This window comes from Dermacentor albipictus, chromosome 3 (genome assembly GCF_038994185.2).
Source record: "Dermacentor albipictus isolate Rhodes 1998 colony chromosome 3, USDA_Dalb.pri_finalv2, whole genome shotgun sequence".
In the NCBI taxonomy this organism is placed as follows: domain Eukaryota; kingdom Metazoa; phylum Arthropoda; class Arachnida; order Ixodida; family Ixodidae; genus Dermacentor; species Dermacentor albipictus.
Genome location: NC_091823.1, coordinates 153,894,231 through 153,914,617, shown reverse-complemented (window position 1 = coordinate 153,914,617; position 20,387 = coordinate 153,894,231). Strand labels below are relative to the sequence as shown.

Below are 20,387 nucleotides of genomic sequence, written 5' to 3'. Positions count from 1 at the left end.
AGAAGACGGGAGCAGAGGACATGTGTTGCCCGGCACTGAACAAAGTCAAGCTGGTCAGCGAGGTGAATATGGCGCATGGACTATACTGATAAGTAGCACTCATGCCGTGGCAGCCTGATAGAAGTGTAGAATGCTAGGAAAACCTCAGGTCCATAGGGTATAGAGACACGGAACGCAAACCCAAGATTGCAAAGAGCCTTAGATACAGTACTGGTGACATATGCGGAAAAGTCCAAAGAAGGGCTGAATGTAACACCCAGAGTGGGAAGGGCCCGAACATTCTTCATATGTGTGCCCACGAGGAAGTAGGCTGTACACGCAGCTGCTTTTTCGAGGCTCATACGCATGGCAACACCTTTCGCAGTGCTAATACACATTTTCGTATTGCAGGCCCAATCGTTCGCCTTTCACGGAGCGTACTTATTACAAGCGCATATGCAAGGCACGTACCCAGGGGAGGGGGCCCGGCCCCCCCCCCCCGAAATCAAGTGGCATAACCCCCCCCCCCTTCACCCACGCTACCACTCCCCACACATTCCTAAAGCGCCGCCAGATTAATGTTGAGACTTGGCAGCTGTTCATCGGTCAGCATCATGCTGCCTTTTTCACTCCTTTTAGATGGCGGTAGTTATCGGCATCTCTTGTAATGTGAAGGAGAGTTTTCTCATAGAGTCCGCACCCGCGCGATTAACTCGAGGTTCGTTCAGTTGTCACCATCTATTCAACCGTCACGCGCATAGCTGTTCCTTTTGTTAGTTCAACCTTCTTTGTTTAGGCTGATCCTGGGACCAGGAGAGGGATGCCGCTGTTACTCAGCTAGTCTGTACTCCCATGGAACGAGTTGCGGCAGGAGAAAACGCCAATAGCGTTTAACTTTTTCCTTTGCTTCATTATTTCCTTGAGTGACGGCTCGCCGCGACGCTGGCAGATGCCCGGAACCATATACACGGGATATGGGTTAGATAAGGCGGGAAATAAAATAATGGGAAGGAGCGTCCATCATGAAACCCTGCAATAACCTTTAAACCCATAAGCAGGATGACTGTCTCCAGTTACCTCGTCTGTTTTTCCCTAATTGTATAGAACTTTTTGTGCAAAATTGGCAACCGGAAACAAAAATCGCAAGGAGTTGAGAAATTAAGCGATATACTAGGGGAGAAAACCAAGGCAACAGCCAAACTGCAAGCAAAAACGAATAATAAAAAGTGAACCGTTGTTTATGAGAATATTTATGGATCAACATCTTTTTATTTAAAAAGCAAGTAGAGAAAACGCCGCCTGAAGCGGAGAACAATTACTTGTTTTGAATGACGCTTCTACAGTCATCGGTCGAACCGCATCACGTAGCCACTTCTCTGCTATGCTTATGTGGGTGTTTATCTAACCTTTCGCGGTGAGCGCAGTACGTCTAGAATCGCAGAGTCCTGAGCTCTACGCGGTTGTATGCGACTGCCGGCCGCACAGCGTTACGCAATTCGCGGAACTGCTAAAACTGATCAACAAGGCGAAAATAACTGATATTCGAAACTATAACATGAGAAAGACTGAAGACGCCGTAAAAAATGAACGCTGCCTGAAATCAGTAAATATGAAACCTGGCATAGGACAAACCATGATGCATGCACTAAAAGATAAGAAGGATAATATCATCAGCAATCTCGAAGATATAGCAAAAGCAGCGGAAAAATTCTAAGCTGACCTGTATACAGTACCCAGAGGAGTCACGATCGATACCCCACTTAGAAAGAGTAATGAACAGGATACAGAAACTCTCCTATAGCTAGCGATGAGGTCAGAAGGGCCCTGCAAGACATGAAACGATGAAGAGCGGGAGGAGAAGCTGGAATAACAGTCGATTTAATCAAAGATGGAGGAGACATAATGCTTGGAAAACTGGCGGCTCTTTATACGAAGTGTCTATCGACTGCAGAGGTCCCAGAAAAATGGAAGAATGCAGACCACAATCCACAAGAAAGGAGACGTTAAAGAATTGAAAAACTATAGCACCATTAGCTAGCTCCCAGAATTAAATAAAATATTTACCGAAATAATTTCTAATACAATAAGGGCAACACTGCATTTTGTCAACCAAGGGAACAGGCTGGCTTCAGGAAAAGATACTTTACAATGGATCACATCCATGTCATCAATCAGGTTATCGCGAAATCTGCAGAGTACAATAAGCTTCTCTATGTGGCTTATACAGATTACGAAAATGCATTTGATTCAGTAGAGATACCAGCAGTCATAGAGGCACTACGTAATCAAGGATTACAGAACGCTTACGTAAAAAGCTTGGAAAAATTGCTGCATGCGTGTGGTATTTGTTTGTTTGAACGAGGCGCGTGGGCGCCATCACTCCAGAAAAGAGGAGGAAGAACGAATTGGGCTCGCACTGTGAATCTAACCGGTCAGCGCTGCAACCGTTGTTGTATACATAATCTGTAAATAGTTTCTCGTCTTACTGACTCGTCCTTCGCGTAAGAATATCTACAGAGGTTCTACAGCTACCTTAATTCTACACAAGAAAAGCAGGGAGATACCTATAGAGAAAGGGGTCAGGCAGGGATACACAATTTCTCCAAGGCTATTCACTGCGTGCTTAGAAGAATTCAAGCTATTAAACTGGGAAGGCTTAGGAGTAAAGATCGACGGCAAATATCTCAGCAACCTTCGGTTTGCCGATGACATTGTTTTATTCATGATTGGACACCTTAACAGAGAGAGTGTAAGAGTGGGGTTGAATATTAATATGCAGAAGATGAAGATAATGATAAATAGCCGGACAAAGGAGCAAGAGATCAGGATTGCCATTCGGCCACTAGAGACTGTGAAGGAGTACGTCTAGCTAGGTCAATTAATCACAGGGAACCCTGATCATGAGAAGGAAATTCACAGAAGAATAAAAATAGGTTGGATCGCATATGGCAGACATTGCCAGCTCCTGACTGGAAGCTTACCATTATTATTGAAAAGTAAGGTGTGGTATCAGTGAACTTTGCCAGTGCTGACATATGGGGCAGAGACTTGAGAGCAAGTTAAGGTGCGCGAAAAGAGCGATCGAACGAAGATTGCCGGGCATAACGTTAAGAGAGAGAAAGAGAGCGGTTTGGATGAGAGAGCGAACGGGTATAGACGATATTCTTATTGACATCAAGAGGAAAAAATGTAGCTGGGCAGGTCATGTAATGCGCCGGTTAGATAACAGTTGGACCATTAGGGTTACAGAATGGGTACCAAGAGAAGGAAAACGTAATCGAGAACGACAAAACACTAGGTGGAGCGATGAAATTAGAAAATTCGCGGGCGCTAGTTGGAAGCGGTTGGCGCAGGACAGGTGTAATTGGAGATCGCAGGGAGAGGCCTTCGTCCTGCAGTTGACATAAAACATGATGATGATGATGATGATGATGGAGGTGGTGGGCGCCCCCCGAAAAAAAATCCTTGGTACGTGCCTGGCATATGCTGTATATTGGAATAATGTTGCAGTGGAAATGCTAACTTTTCAATCAAGCGCATTATGAGAAAATGCATTAGGAACTTGGTTTTGAGTTTATCTTTTTTCCTGAATATAGTTTATAGTATCAAAGCGGCAAATGTTTTAGTGGAACCTAAGGAGATTTGCGCAGTTTAGTTGTACCGACTGCACAAAGCACTAAAAACACCTTTTCACCCTCCCCGCTATGCACTCACACAATCTTTTTCGTTAAACGATAAGAGAGATCAAATGCCAGTTACAGATTCATTGATTTAGTACGTGCTGCTTCTCAAGCAGGCATGGAAGCAATCCTTGTATAGGCGAGTGCATGCATATGTCTTGCATGATGCAGGTCCTCCTGTGCATACCATACGGTGCAGCTATTGCAAATAGATCATGGCTTTTTGCAGTGCTCAAGTATAAGGATACACCCCCTCAGGCATGACCGTGTTGTTTGATGTTTCCGTCGATGCGTGAGCGTTCTTAACTTTTGCACGTGTGATTTATCCCCCGCTAAACCATGAGATGCATGCCCTTGAGAGAAGTTAGTGAAGGAGTACTGTGAACTTGGGCTGAACTGGATTCACATGTCGAATAAAAGAACGCACTCTCAGCTGCAACGGACCGTATGGCTGATGATGTACGTGTTTCTCATTGTTCGGCTACTAGTGTCTTTTGCTTTCGAAAGTCATCTTTGCCGACGGAAAAAAGCCCGTTTAAAAATGCCCGTTAACTTATATTTAGGTGCACGTTAAAGAACTCCAGGGAGTCCAAATTTCCGGAGTCGCCTTGTACGGCGTGCTTCATAATCAGAAAGTGTTTTTGGCTCGTAAAACCCCCTAATATATTCCCTTTAAACTTCAGTCACCTTAGACCACACGAAACACGCCACGGCTCACACCCTGAAATTCCACTCAGCTCATTCACAACGTCACACAATACGCGAAGCCAATAGTGCCATAATTAAAATCGCTGCAACGCCAAGTGGAACTGAAAATTCATTTACATGGCAGAATTTCCCGGCTGTGCTCGTTCACTCACCAGTTGCGAACTCGAGGGACATGTAAGCGTGGCGTAAATATTCGGCTGTAGGCGAGTGCTCAATATCTAGACTTCGGAGTTCGGAAGCATTTTTCCATTCGTTTCGAGCACGACAAATTACACATACATCAAGCGCAGACGTTGCGGCAATAGTGATTCGGTTGAATGTTTCAGCAGATGGTCGCATTGGAACCTCTGGGATCTAGTCGGCAGGTTGCATTTGTCGGCCTCGTTCGAACTCCGCGGGGATCCACGTCGCACTGCCCCAACTCAGGGTCGTCAGTCGTGTCGTTGTGTCCCTAGTATAACAACAATGCTTTTTAGGAACACTATCGTGCGTATCTTGCGTCCAACCAACCCGGAAAATTGTTTTAGTATTCGTCTTCGTTGCAGTTCCGTCTTCGCATCGGCTGCCATCAGGCATCGCAACCTCCGTTTGGTGGACGCTGGTGACACGTCGCAGCTTCTGACTGGTCCACCCCGGCGAGCCGTCGCCACACGTCACTCTGTTCGAGACCGACGCTTTTGACGCATTGACGCGTGCATAAGCGTGCTGACGCATGCCAGTGGTTGGGCCTTAAGAGGTGCGCTCTAAAAAAGAACCAGAAAACTCGCCTTCACGTGTTGCATTCGCCGCAAGCGTTTTCCGGCAAAAATTACAGTTGCACAAGCTGCAGTGCCCGGGAAGCGGCAACTGCGTGGTCGGTCTACAAAGAGTGCTTCACGTCGTGGCTCTGCCGTTAGGTGTGGTGACCGCTGCTATGCCTCAATATATCGCTACATGAAAACACGTAAAGAGGTGTGCTCAAATTTTACGGTATGCAGCATCGTACTCTTTGGTGACTTTCTTGTCGAGAGCGTCGCGGCTGTCATGTTGGTCTTGGCTCGGCCGTTGCAGCTCACATTGGACACGATAGTATTTACATACATTACACTACGCATATTTGAAAACAAGTTTGCCACTGCTTAATAGCCATGCAGTCACGTAAAACACATTGGCCGCGGTCTTTCAGGTGTCAGAAATAATAAATAAATAAATTCGATGTAGGCATTTTGTTAAAATAAAGTCACAATTGATGAGGAAAACGGATACAAGAAACGGCGCTTGATAGCAAAAATTCATGAGCGATCCTGGAAAACTTTAGGAACCACGGCCCCACAGCTACACATATATTGATATATAGTGTCGAAAAGATTGGTACAGAAACTACACATTAGGGAATTATCATATAGTGCATAGCGTTCTTTGGGGTCATTAATTATAAACCTAGCAGTCTACTCTTGAAACCAAGGCTTTCGTATTTAGGGAGGTAAGCAATTCCATAGAATAGTACGCACACTATGACAACGTCCCCTGAGAACTCATTGTTAGGCGCACTCTTGTTTTTGGTAAATTAAATAAATAATGTTGCAGTGTTTTTCCTGGTCCCATAGTTTCGGCGCCGGCGTGCTCGCCTAATTTGTAACGCGTCTTTTAGGAAAGCTTCTCACTGTTGTTGCTGACGGCATTCTGTCGTTGCTTGCGTTTCCCGCGCGCACCTTGCTCCCGAAATATTTCTCTTGCTTTCTCACTTCGCCTCCATAAGTATTTGCCTTTCATATACGTTTCTTCATCGTGTTCTGATGACTCCGTTCATTGTCACTGACCAGTTTCTTAGGGCACGGCATAGTCACACAATGGCATTCATGGTTAGTTTATGAATTTGTCTGATCTTCGTTCTGGTGGCTTGAGATGTTCTTGTGGTTTTGATTATTATCCTTTATGTGCATTCATTGTGAACAATTTCTAGGCATTCTCTACTCGTGTAATAGCAGAAGACTATCAACACACCTAATTGTTAGGAATTGCGACGGTTCAGCCTGCCCAGGTCGGCAAACAGAAACGCGTTGAGCCTCTCAACGCGCTTGCTCGAACGCGAGAAATTCATAAGGTTGTACTAAGCTCACAGGCGGTGCTCGTGTCCGTGGGTACTGCTTTCAATATCAGGCTTTTGTACTGTATGTGCTATGATCGAGTCATACAACTGGTGAATTTTAATGGCGTTTATTTATTTATTTATAACAGAATACTTTGTTTGGAACATTGTGTTGACAAAATCACTAAGCCATTCGAAACCGGAAGGACGAAGTTTAGAAAAATATGTGTACCAATCACTATTCACTGCTGGCTGAACCACCCTGCTTGCAGCTCCCGTAAACGCTAGTGTGACAGTTCCCTCTACTTCGTACAATATGAGATTTACGATTTGTGATGAATGCTTAGATTTACGATTTATTATGAGTTTATTCTTTGAGCGCATGTTTGTCGGCGACTTTCCGACAAAATATAGCATCAGAGTCTCCTGCATGAACACACAAGTAGCTGGCGTCAAGTGTACGGAACCTGATGTTTTCGCGGACAATCAAGCCTAGATGGTGGTACAAGCTTTTGGGGGATGAAATAGAAGGACAAACGGAATGAAGCAGAAAGTGTCATCGCGTAACTAGACAAAGAATATTAGGCAATAAAAGACAAAACTATAGTGTTTCATACACCACGTGCAACTGTGTTCAAGCTACGCAAGAAGTTTGGTCACGATATGTTATCACTCCGCGCATTCCGTCTATGCTTATTTCGTACTACCGGCGTTTCTTCGCAGCAAAACGCACAAGGCGCTTCTCGGACCAACTGAATATAAAAAAAACTAAAATATCGAAAAGAAAAAAAGATCCAAAACACATAAGCGCTGTGTACCACTATGTGCTTCTCAAGATTAAAGCTTTTTCTTGAAATGCTAAGCCTATATGAAGAAGCGTCCACATCCGTTCCCGAATGTGAAAGTCGATGTCGCTATGCACCAATATTCACGGGGCCAAATCGTAGCGCACTCTCGCGTGGATGTCAGACAAATTTACGCAAGCACCACCACTACAAGCGACGCCAACGACGCGCGCGCGCGCGGGTGTAGAAGTGCAGCATACCATCCTCATTCTACTAATCTCTCCACCAAGCGCAAGCACCTTGTTGGGCTAAAGCAAGTTTTAAAAGTAAATATCATCAGAAAATACATAAAGTTAAGTACACACAATCTACAGACATGAAAGCGCCACACTGTACTTCCAATATACTATAAAGTAATTATGTTACGCGGCAACTGGAACACATACTTTTTCCAGTTGATGTAGCGTTGCTGTTGTTGGACAGCGTTTGCCATAATGGCGATTACTTTCGCAGCACACGCTGTGCGACAGATGCGACGGGCAAATCAACCACGCATCCAGGACGGATACATTGTGCGCACACGTTCATCACATGCGCACGCACGTACACGGAAGTTCAGCATAGTTCCTCATCCTCGAAGCCCCCCTGCCTGACAAAAATGCATTATTGAGCAAATTCGATTTCTCGCTGTAGACTGCGTCACAAAATTCGTTAATTACGACTTGCACGCAATCTCCAGACGTGATTACATTAGACCGCAATTCGAATATACGAGAAAACGTATTTCTGTTAAGCGGAAACTCATAGACCCTATTCCAGCTGGCAGTTTTGGGGTAAGCACCCCACGAAAATTCCCGATCAACTAGAGGTTAACAGCTTCGCCGTAAGCCATTTTCACGTTCCGGTAGAACAGCTTCCAACTATCTTTAATTCTATCTTCGGCTGGTCGTTTCTGAGCGCTCTGGAGCGCTCTCGCGAGCGGCGTTGTCTTCGGCTGCTTGAAAGAGGGCGCGCGCCCTGCGTTCGGCTGGTTCTTCTCGATTGCTCTCCTCCATCTTGGAGCGCTCTGAGGCGCTCCGAGCCCTGTCGTCGGAGCAGCCATCGAGATTGAAACGTCATCGCAGCGCCGGGTCGCTGGTGTTGGCGATGGCCCACGTAACCTTGGCAACCTAGGCCACTGCATGCTGGCGTCTCGACGAACGTTCGTCCCTCCGGCACGTCCGCCGGTTTTTCCGGCAGCGCCGGAAGCTTTGGATAGGCGACACATCGGATGTTGCATGTGACGTTGGCAGTAGTCACGTGGTTTCGCATCAGCAATTTCCTCCTCCGAGAGCGAGTCGCACGTTCGGCTTGCGCGTTTTTCCCCTGCCTTTGAGCTCGGGAAACGACCGATCTACCCGACTCTGCTTCGGGGCATACAGGTGACCTGTCGAAGATACCATAAGTATGATAGCATTCACTGAAACATGTCTATCTGGACTTCAGAGGGTTGCACCTGATGCATGAAACGTCGTATGCAAATAATGTTCTCGCAGAGGCTGCTAAAATGTGGTCAGCTCGGGAAATTAGCTTTGTGGAAATTTTGCTGCTTGCATTTCACTAATAAGTTAAAGCTGGCCAATGCACCGCTTCGTCGTACCATCGGCGACAAGTTTAGTGGCGGCCTCTCGCGAGTTACGTCACTGCCGGGACGCCACGGACTCCGGCACTCGGCTGCCCCGTGAGCTCGTTCGCTTGGCGCATGCCCCGAGTCGCGTTAGCGTCAGCCACACTTACTGGAGGCCGTTTAAGCTGTTTTCTGCTGTCACGCCTATATTGCAGATAAGTTATGGAAATCGCGTGAATCATGAAAATGTGTCGCTTAGATATCGATGTAACATAGGGTATAAATGGTCTAGTGTTTTTTTCAATACAGCTGGTGTGCCTTGTCGGCCCATCAAATTTCCCTCAAACTAATGTATAAGAATACCGCAGGCACAATTTATTTAACGACGCCGTGTTCGAAACACAAGATTATGTTAGTTCGGGGAGAGATTGTATATTGCACTCTTGGTATTTCATGTCAACATCATAAATTCGTTTTCCAGAAGCATACTGCCTGCGAAACTTTCATCCAGATTCTCATGGCTCTGGTGAGATGTTCTCGACAAATGTGGGTGCTGTATTTATGCGCAACAAGGAAGAGTGCGGCATGCTTTTGGAATGGCAGAATTTGCTAGCATACCTTCACAGTTTAGCACTCATCAAGAAAATATATTGTTTATGTATGTTAGCATGACCGCGCGTAATATGTATTGTATACTTCACGAGTACCATAGCAATTGCTTGAAATGAAAGCCAAGCCATTACGCACTATGCAATAGTTAAGACTATCATGGAGCAGCATTTATGGACATTACTGCACCCCGCTCCCTCAACGGAATCAACTGACTGTAGTTATGGCTTAATGGAGAGGCACATATTGTTCTTTAACCCCTACTTTTACTAACATTTTGAATTAAGACCCCGATGCAGCTGGCTTAAACCGCGTTCACCACATTGCAAAGTTCATTTGACAGACGTCCATTCCGACAGACGACAGACGTTCATCTGACAGAGCTCATTTGACAGACGCTGCTCATGTTCAGTACAAAACTGATGGAGTGGAACGTCACCTTGCATCGACTTGCTTCTTTGACATTTTGTGGCTAACCTGACTGGGCCTCACATGGGTTTCCTCAGGCGCACTTACAAAAATTAAGTTCAACAGCCTTCTCTGCAGCCACCAGAGCTCGTCAAACCTGAGGGGAGCGGAGCGTAAGCGAAGCCTTGCTAAAACTGTCTTCTTAATGAGAGCACAAAAAGAAGGGGGAAGGAACTCTTTGCGCCATCAACATTGAAAAGAGGGCAGCGTGTGAAAGGTGCTCCGTTTTCTTATTGCTCTTATTTCTAGTTTCGTTGTATGGTAAGCTGTAAGTACCTTATTTTTACATGTTATTGACTCAGTGTGTACACCGCTAATGGGATGAAACAATTTGAATCTTAAGATATTTAATACTATGCTTTTAATATCAAAAATACAGAAACACACACGCGTATTGCGGTAGCTATCACGAGCCAATATTTTTGCGATAAGTATCCTAAAATAATACCGAACACATACATCCTGGACACTGCCAAGCTCTGCTTTCTCATGTACAACTTTTACCAGCATATTATGATTTTTATGATAGAGGCGGCTTTTAGCCATTGAATAGAAGCATAGAAGCTCTAAGTGTGAAGAAATACGTGATAAATGTGCAAACAACAGCTTTTCCAGGGAAAGCACCCCACCCCCCTCTATCAAGGAAAGAAAAGTAAATGTAGGTTTAGGAAAATAAGTTGTCAAACAACGATTACTTATTGTATTTTTATTCTGACCAGATTTTCTTCGTCCTGCTCAGGTGGAATATTTGGAGAAGTGAGCTTCATTTGTGTACAAACCACAAGTCTTTCACACCTAACCAACAACATTCAATCACTCCCTTTTTCACTATATATTTTTGCGCGCAGGACATCATTGCTGAATGGATGTCGACAAGTAGCAAGCCATGCCTGCTTAGCAGAATCACTAATACTAGCACAACTTTCACCTAACAGCAGGAATGGAACCTAACAGCGGGAATAGAACCCATTCCCTCGCTATCAGCAGCCAAACACCATGGTTCGTGAGCATTCTAAATGTCGCTCCGGGCCACTAAAATATTAACCCGCTCATTACGCTTGCCAGGCCTGATGCTGCTACCTCGGAATGGACATGCGAAACCATGAAATAGTATCAAAGCAGGCTGTATATTACTCCAAAACACCAGCAATGAGCAGAGTGCAGGGTCACAGATCAGAATTGCTTAATTCAGCCAACCGGTAGTATGTAGCGATATATATTAAAGACAGGCTCTTCTCCGCAATCGTTACTGATCCGCCACCAATCTAGATTGCGTAAATATGTTATGAGCAAAATCAAGCACCTGACAACCACTGATTGCTTACCCTGTCGTCTAAAATACATTGGGATCTGCAGGAATCATACAAATTTACGAGACAGCAACGACATTCATTGTCGCGCGCGCATCCTCCTTAACATCTGTAGCAGCGGGTCACGCCGGGTCACTTCCTGCCCCATGGTTTGTGACAATGAAACAACGCCGGAAAGGAACACGTAGAGACACACGACGGAAATCGCAGTTGTGCGTGTTAATTGAGTCTGTGTGAAAAGTTTCCTGCAATTTGTTAACCACGAAAGCCAACTGCAACAATCAGCTATTAAGGTACCCGTGGGCACCTTAATATCTGGCCCTTCACTTGTAGCCTTGATGCTCATAGATATTCTAGCAATTCCAGTCTTTAGCATTTGGTTAATGTAAAGATTATAGTTTTGTACGCTCTTGGTTTTTGTCAAATCAGATATTACGTGTTTAAAAGTCTGTAGTATAACATTTAGACCTATATCGAAACAATGTTTGTTAAAAGTAAGACGTTAAGAAATCTGGGACCGTATAATGTAAATATATTCCAATATGTTTTTATTCCAATCTCCTGTCAGGTTTGCGTAACCGCCGACGCAAGCATAGGGTGGTCACCCGCAGGGTTGTCTGAACAAACTTATCGAATGCTCCCCTCGTTCATAGGAGTTCATTTGTTTGCTTGAAAAACGAATAGCCTTGCCTGCACTAAACGCCTTGTCTTATCTAATTGACTCGCAAGAGGCGAGGAGCATGCTCAAGTGGAGAGGGATTCAATAGGGCCAAGTCACTGCACTGAATATCGATAACTGAATGAAGAGGGTGGTGCCGGCCTCTGCGATTAGTCCGTTTTCTCTTACTTAGCTTGCGGTGGCTCGTCGATAATTTTGGCGGCCTGCAACGAAAGCTTAAGTATAACGTCAGAACGGATTCTCAGCAAAGAATAGTTGGCAGAACGAGGTCGTAAACGTGCCGAAAATTCTCGGATACGCTACACGGCCACGCAAAATATTTATTACACGCAAATAAACCCATGGTCTCCGGCAGGGGCGAGTAGCCAGTGCCGGAGAAATCGGCGGCAGCCATCCTTTATTCCTTTCGGAAGGAGGCAGCCTGCGGCTATTCTGAAGAAAGTTCAGTTTTGTTCGGCATATTAATGCATCTTTAACGTGTACGCGTCACTTTGACGCGGTGCATTTTTGCGGTTTTGTGACGTCGCGTGAAAGGCACGTGAAGTGGGTGCAGCCCGAAAAGTTTTGACCAATAGCCGAGGGCTAATGGCGAAAAGCTGTCGAATCAAAAATAAGTATGTTTGTTTTGTTCGTTCAAATTATGCACAATCAGTGTGTACACGTCATATCAGATGGGGAGCTATCACGGTTTTCGTGACGTCGCGTGACAGACAGGTGAAGTGGGCGTCGTTTAAAAAAGTTTTTGGCCAATCACCGGGGGCTGATTGCAGAATTCGAATAGAAAAGTTTGGAATTGGTTAACGTTAAAGCGCCCCTGTTGGCTCAAAGCTCAACGAAATTTTCTATGAGGTCGCCGACCTGTGCGTGCTTTATCTACTAAACTTATTTTACATGACATAGTTTCACTGTTCTATTCGGGTTAATTCCGAAAACGGCGTTCAAGTAACGCTTAGTATTAACGCATTTTATTTCGATAACAATTATGAGGACACTTGAGGAACATTCGCACCGGTCCCACTGAGCCCGCCGTTGCACTATTACGGTATCGACAGACATGCGCGGCCCACGGCTGAATAATTAGAAAGTGCCCGTTGAAATACCGTGCATTTGCATGGAAACGCAACAAAAGCAAGTGCATGCACAGCGCACATCCGCTCTGACGTGTCTGCTGGAGCCACGGCAACATTCTGGCTTCCACTGCTGGCAGGATCGATTGTGGTGCGCATGCGCATTCGCGTTCCTGCTGTTGACCTCACGCCTTCCTTCATGCCTTCATACAGGTATAAGCGAAACAGCGAATAAACGTCAAGCTAAGTGATTCAGTGCACGCTAACAAACGCCGACGCTTCTCTTTATGCGTTAGCTCATGCACCATCGAAGTGCGATGCCTGAAGCGCCGTTGGCGGTGCTCCTTATATCGCCAACGTTCTGGGACGCCTGCAGTGTAACGCTTGGCGTTTTTATCTATTTTAATCGTTCACCCGCGGACAAAACAGCCTCTTTTATGGTTCTAAGGTTCAACAGAAATTCTCGAGCCTTTCTACCAGTGTCGTTCAAGCAGGCCCCACCTAATAAAGGTGGTGGCCAGCGGCTCATATTCCGTTTCGGGTGAATCGGTTCTCAAGCAGCTGAGGTAACTTTACCCCAAAGGATCGTTCCGTGTGCAATTCCAATATTTCTCCATGCTTTCCGTAGATTTACCAACGAATAAACTGTAATTCATATAAATTCCGTGTAATTTTCACAATAATCCTACGGTAAACGTATTAACGAATGCGTAAACGGAAGCTCCTCATTTTGGACACTCGCAATCTTCTGAAGGCAAGAGTTAATCAAGTGAAAGAAATCGTAGACTAAGTAACTGAATACACCGAAATAAAAGTGGGCGACTACCGCAACTTGTGTAATGTAGGAAGCGAGCCCACGTAATCGTTTTGAACGTGTGGTGCTCTTATGAATTTAGAAAACAAGGTGGCGTGTTGCCAACCACTTCACCAGTAGTGCTTCCTAGATATAAAATTATGAGTGCTAGGCATTGTGACGGCTCATCGCTACGTCAGCTAGTGGACATAGAGTGTTCCTTCCACCGCAGACATCGCGTTGAACGTGAAGTTGGAAAAACCCAACTGACCAGTAAATCCTCGTATGTACTTGAATACGTCAAAGCTGCCAGAGTTGAGGTTTTGCTATCTAATGAACGACAAAGTGCCAAATTTCTCTGTCGGGCATGTGAAAAAAGTTATTGTTGCTCATTATCATATGAAGGCAACAAAAAATGAAAGCAAGAAAAGCAGAGAGCAAATTACGTCTTCTATTTGATATTATAAATTGATCAGGTAACCAGAGAATATAAAAAAAAATATTCATTTGGATGGAACGCTCTGATAAAGATAGGTTCGTACAACTTCTCACTATGCATCACAAACAAAGGATTATCAGGACTGACGAAGAAGACGATCGCCGATAGTCTAGCGCACGGGCTGGGTTTTGTATGCCTTTCTTTTGCTTGTTGTACATAACTTATAAATATACTGTGAAGCGTGTTTTATTCCCGTAAAATTTTGGCGGAAAAGGGTGTTTTTCAAGTTTCAAGACGGACTTGCGCAGCGGACGCTCCTTGGCGGCATCTACAATTCCGCCGCAAGGCGAGGACGAGGATGCTTCGGGCACCTACCTAATCTTGCCTCAACGATCCGCCGTCAACCGCCCCATTGTCGTCATGCACCCGCCTGACCCAGGTGCCTTTTCTGGCTCTGACAATGCCGGCGTCGAAGATTGGCTTCAACTGCACGAACGGGTGAGAACTAGCGACAGCTGGGATCCGAATCTGCTGCTAGCCAATATCACATTTTACCTGACGGGCACGGCGCAAGTCTGGCGTCTGAAACACGAAGGGGAACTTACGAGCTGGGAGTTATGTAAGCAAAAGCTCATCGATCTGTTCGGCAAGCCGATCGGACGCAGTCGAGCTGCGCAGAAAGAAATGGCATGCCGAGCTCAGACTTGCACCGAGTCCTATGTGGCGTACATCCAGGACGTGCTCTCGCTTTGTCGCAAAGGCGATGACAAGATGCCGGAAACGGGAGAGGTTGCGCATATTCTCAAAGGTATCGCTGATGACGCGTTTGCACTACTTATTTTGAAGAACTGATCCACAGTGGAATACGTCCTCAATGCAGTAGCGAACGAGGATGAGAGGACTGACGAAGACTACGATCGCCGATAGTCTAGCGCACGGTCTCCGTCTTGTATGCCTTTTTTTTGCTCGTATAAATCTTGGAAATATATTGTCAAGCGTCATTTCTCCCCGTAAGAATATTTTTCACATCCATCAGGCTCTAAAGCAGGTGAGGTACACAGTTGTTTGGGCAATTTGCCCCACAGGGTGAAGCATTAACTATGATATCCAGGTTACCATACTAAGTTGGCTTGGTGGCGATATGTTCATGGTCTGAATGTCCATACGGAGTTCATTAACCTGCAACAAACTCTCGTTACATTACTGGTTTTGCGTTCTGATTGATTGCGAATGCGGCCACTGCGGCTGAAATCGGCGTCCCTCTGCTCCAGCTGAAAAACGCACAACTACTATTCAGTGCATTACGCATCCGCTAGGTGCGCTTACGTTTGATTTCGTAAACATTGGCTATGTCAGTTGTCGGTGTTTCGTAAACATCTGCACCGTTATGTAATGAAACAGGTATCACAAAAGGCATCTTACCGCTAAGTGAGCCGTCGAGTGCGGTGAACAGCAAGTAATGTTAACGCTGCGCTCGGTGCTAGTCGAGTGCGCGATGCGGCAGCTGTGAGATTCGCGGGAGAGCACAGTTTGTTCTGTTTTCACTAGAGCAGCTGGCCTGACGAGGACTGTTCCTGGCAATGTGACAAATATACTGCCATTGAGAACGACACATGCCCCTTTTGATCTTTATCGGGTGACCATATTTCACCGTGTAACAAATGGCAAATGGCGTCGCTCAGCACAGGAAGCGTCTGCATATGGTGGAAGTTTCTCGAATGTCATCGATGGTTGCATCCGTTGTCTAGTACCTAGGCTAGTACAGCGTGTCACATAATTAGATCATGGTTTTAGGACGTAAAAGACATAATTTTATCCGCTGCATGTTGTCACCGAACCCTGCGTAGTCTTAATGTATGCGCGGCTCCAACTGTGTAGTATCTTCTGGAAAAAACGCGTCCACCAGCTATTAGTCCGGAACCTTCGATGGTTCATATATAAATGGCGACGCGCTTGACCCACTGATTAAATTTTCGACGATCACCGACTCTATTCGCCATTGTAGTCGTTCTTTGAATGTAGTCTTACTTGGCGGCACAGGTTTGCCCAATAAAACGCTAATTTCGTCATTCACAGTTTTGCGGATTTGTTCACCGTCACACCTACGTGACATCTGGAGGAGGTACTTGTGCGTTAATGTACCCGACGCCCCCCAAAAGCCGCATGCAATCCTGCTACCCGAAGACCGCATCAACTTGGCCCCGGACGAATGATCAAGCCGGAGGCTACAAAACCTGCCCTCGAAGCACGGGGTCTAGCCACAGATGAACGCGGTCACCTCAACAAATCCGATGGGAGACCCAGCGCCTCCCATCGTTCTGAAAGAGCCTAAGGAGCCATCGTCCTTCCGCGGATCACCCTTTGAAGCCCCGAAAAACTGGCTAGAGCATAGGAAAGGTTGTCTGCATTCAAAAATTGGAACTCCGATGAGAAGTTGCGAGATGTGTACTTTTGCCTTTGAAGACGCCGCCAAGATGTGGATTGAGAATTGAGAATCGACTATGACCACATGGAATCTGTTCCACAATGGCTTCCTGACCAAGGACCTGACCACGCGGCGTACCAGCCACACGTCAGCGCGGCGCAGCCATGATCAGACGCCAAGATCTCGAAGTGTTGCTCGACACTCACGCAGTCGCCACATTAGTGGGTAAATCTACTCCGTCATGAGTAAATCCTTCGCCGCCCAGTTGATGAACGTTAAGATTGTGTATGAACGACGCAAATTCGGGCCGCTGGAAGACATCCAATAACGAGACTGGAATCTGCCCGGCAAGAACTACGAGGGTAGTTTGATAAGTGTGGTAAAAAGCAATGAAAGATATCACGTTTGCAGAAAACAATATTTAAATTTTCAACAAAGTTCCTTCCCACTCCGTGCATTTCTTCTGTTGCTGCTCCAATTTCTTTATTCCCTTAGAACAAAAGGATGGCTCGAGGCCCTTGCAGTAATCATTTACCACTGAAGAAAATTTCCTTCCACCCAGTGAATTCTTCAGGTTTGGAAAAAAGAAAAAAGTCTCATAAGCTGAAATCTATAAAATAGAGTGGATGGCGCACAACGTGGAAGCTTAATTCGTGCAATTCGGCCAGTACAAGCGATCTGGGGGTGGAGCATCGCTTTGGTGAATTGGGTGTTTTTTTATGGGCTCACGCAGGGCGTTTAGTGCGTAATTCTTTCTTCAGTCGATCTAGCAGTGTTACACAATATGATCCTGTTATAGTTTTGCTATATTGTATGTAGTCCACAACGGTTATTCCTCGTGAATCCCAACAGACAGTCGCCATCACCTTTCCTGCTGATCAAACAGTCTTTGCCCTTGTTGGAGGACCTTAATCATGTCCAGTCCATTGCTTTTACTGTTGTTTAGACTGTGGCGTGTAATGATGTATCTACATCTCGTCAACTGCCATAAATAGACGCCAAAAGCCCTGTGAATTGCAATCAAACATCGAAAAACAGTGCTTCGAGTTGTTTGTCATCATGCGTCTTTGGTCGATCGTCAGCAATGGCGGCACCCAACTTACACATACCTTCTTCATCTGCAATTTCTCATGAAGAATGTTCAAGTCTCTGCCGAGATGCCTACAATTTCAGATTTTTCACGTACCTTCACTCCACGGTCTTCCATGATAATTCCGTGAATTTTCGTTACCATTTATTGCGTGGTCACCTACACTGGACGCCCAGGACGTGCTTCCTCGTGCGCCTGAGTATAACCACGTTTAAGTTCATTTATCTAGTAATAAATGGCCTTCAGTCATGGTGCACGGTCTCCATGAATATTCGCTAAACTCGGCTTTAATTTGGGTGGCCGTCCAGTGATTTAATAAGTATGGTTGATCGCTGCTAGAAATTCACCTTTTTCTATTTTGGCGATAATCACCACACAGCTAAATACGAATGGCTATCAGAAGTTTACTAACTGTCGGTACCAACGTAAACAAGTTCCGCCGTCATATGAAGGGAGGGCCAACTAGAAGAAAACATAATTGTAGCGCTATCTCTTGTATATTTATCAAACTTTCAAAACGCCTTCGTACAAATCATCACCAGACCTAACCTGCCACCTTCGTTATGCTCCAACGGTGTACACGAGACGTAATTATCGGCATGGACTTCCGGAACCAACATGGCGCAATTATTGGCTTGAAGTCGATAATGCTATCCGAAGACACGCCATTCCGCCGGAGAGTGCTCGCAGTCACCATGCCATGAATGCATTCGTAGATGAAGTCAGCATCTCACGTCGGTCCAGCATTGTCACTTCCGCCAGCACCGAAACACCAGCAGACGTAGATGGCTTCATAGTGTGCTATCAACGTCTAGTGCTCGATCGTGAAATTTATGCCATAAGAGGCATCGCCCGATTGCACTGAGGAAAAACGACACTCATGCTGACCAACTTCAGTCAGGAGTTCAATCAAGCACGTCAACAAGGACAGGACGTTCAAATACCTTGAGGAAATTGTGGAAACCAGCAATGCGTTTGTCCTCTCCCATTCTGCCGCTTCTACCTCGACGACCATAAACCTAGAACGAGTCCTAGATATAAATCCGAGCCTCCCCAAGAGTAAGCAACAGCAGCTTGAAAGCCTTCTCCGACAACGCAGACTACTTTTTGACGTCATCGAATATTCGGCAAAAACCAGTTGCAAAGCATCGAATAATATCTGAAGAATCCGCTCAACCACACTCCGCCAGAGCCCTTTCGGAGTGTCTAAGCGAGAACCAGAAGTTATAAGGCAACAAGTCCACGAAATTCTGCAGTCTCCTGTAGTCTTCGTGAGAAATAGGACGGAACCCTGCGTTTATGTGTCGATTATCGCAGGTTGAACAACATCACAAAAAAGGGTGTATAACCCCTCTCGCGCACAGAGGATGCATTGCATCAGCTATGCAACGCTAAGTACTTCTTGTCAATGGATCTCAAGACAGGCTACTTGAAAATAAAGGTCGACGAGACGGATCGCGAGAAGTCTGCCTTCATTCTGGCGGACGACCTCTGTGAGTTTAAGGTCATGCCATTCAGACTGTGCTCGGTGCCTGCAATGTTTCAGTGCGTGATGGACATGGGGTCAGCTGTGTTAAAATGGCAGGCCTCTCTAGTCGACTTAAAGGACGTCATTGTCTTTTTACGACCATTTTTACGACGACCTCAGGTGGCATAGGAAAGTATTAAAGGCATCATGTAATCAGGACTCACTGTGAAGCCGGAAAAGTGCCGCTTCGCTTAAGACGCGTTTCTGTTTTTGGGCCATGTCGTCAGGAAACCTTGAGTCCACCCTGATGCGCAGAAGACATCTGTCATCTCGAACTTTCCAGGCGCTTCGTCAAGAGCGTTTTGTGCATAGCCCAGTCATTAACTTCTCTCGTGAAACCAGACCTCAAATTCAAGTGTGAAGCGCCGCAAGCCGAAGCCTTCCAAGAGCTTAAGCAGCACCGGCCGTAACCCGTGGTGCTTGCCCACTTTGATGAGGGCACTGGGACCAAAATCTACACTGACGCCAGTAACCATGGCCTCGGCGCTGTCCTAGACCAAATGAAAGACGCATTTGAAAGGGTCATTGCTTACGCTAGTTGATCGCTGTCGAAAGCGGAAGCCAATTGTTAAACAGCGGGAAAAGAATACATTGACCTAATTTGGGCTACCACGAAATTCCGCCCTTACATTTATGGGAGCTCCTTTAAATCGTAAGCTACAAGCACGCCTTGTGTTGGCTGGCAAACTTTAAAGAACCTTCAGGACGCCTGGCACGATAGATTCTGAGACTCCAGTAATTTGACATAACCGCCGGAACCACACTAATGCTGACTCCCTATCATGCACCCCACTGACCCACCGTCACATGGCGACGAGGGTGACGACACATTCCTAGGAATAATAAGCGTGGAAGTCTTTGCTGAACAGCAACGAGCAGGCCCGGAGCTGAAAAAACCTCGTCGAGTATTTAGAAGGCGCTGTCCCTATGGCATTTAGGCGAGGATTTTATTCGTATTCCCTGCAAAATGACGTCCTCCCAAAGGAGAAATTCTCACCAGTCCTAGCCAACTACCTTCTTGTTGCTCTCTTAGCACTGTGTCCAGACGTGCTGCATGAACTTCACGACGATCGGACCACTGGGCACCTCCGGTTCTCCCGGACGCTATCGAGGATAGTGGAATGGTGATCCTGGCCGTGCCTCACGACCGACA

General features: G+C 45.9%; 1 protein-coding gene across 1 annotated transcript in view; it reads right to left on the bottom strand.

Moving 5' to 3' along the window:
• Positions 1–15,686, bottom strand: part of LOC135920024 (probable 4-coumarate--CoA ligase 1) — a 102,714-nt gene extending 87,028 nt beyond the window's left edge. The window contains exon 1 of the mRNA XM_065454090.2: positions 15,614–15,686. The gene's annotated coding sequence lies outside the window, so the exon portion shown is untranslated. The remainder of the gene's footprint in view (positions 1–15,613) is intronic.
• Positions 15,687–20,387: the final 4,701 nt, after the last annotated feature.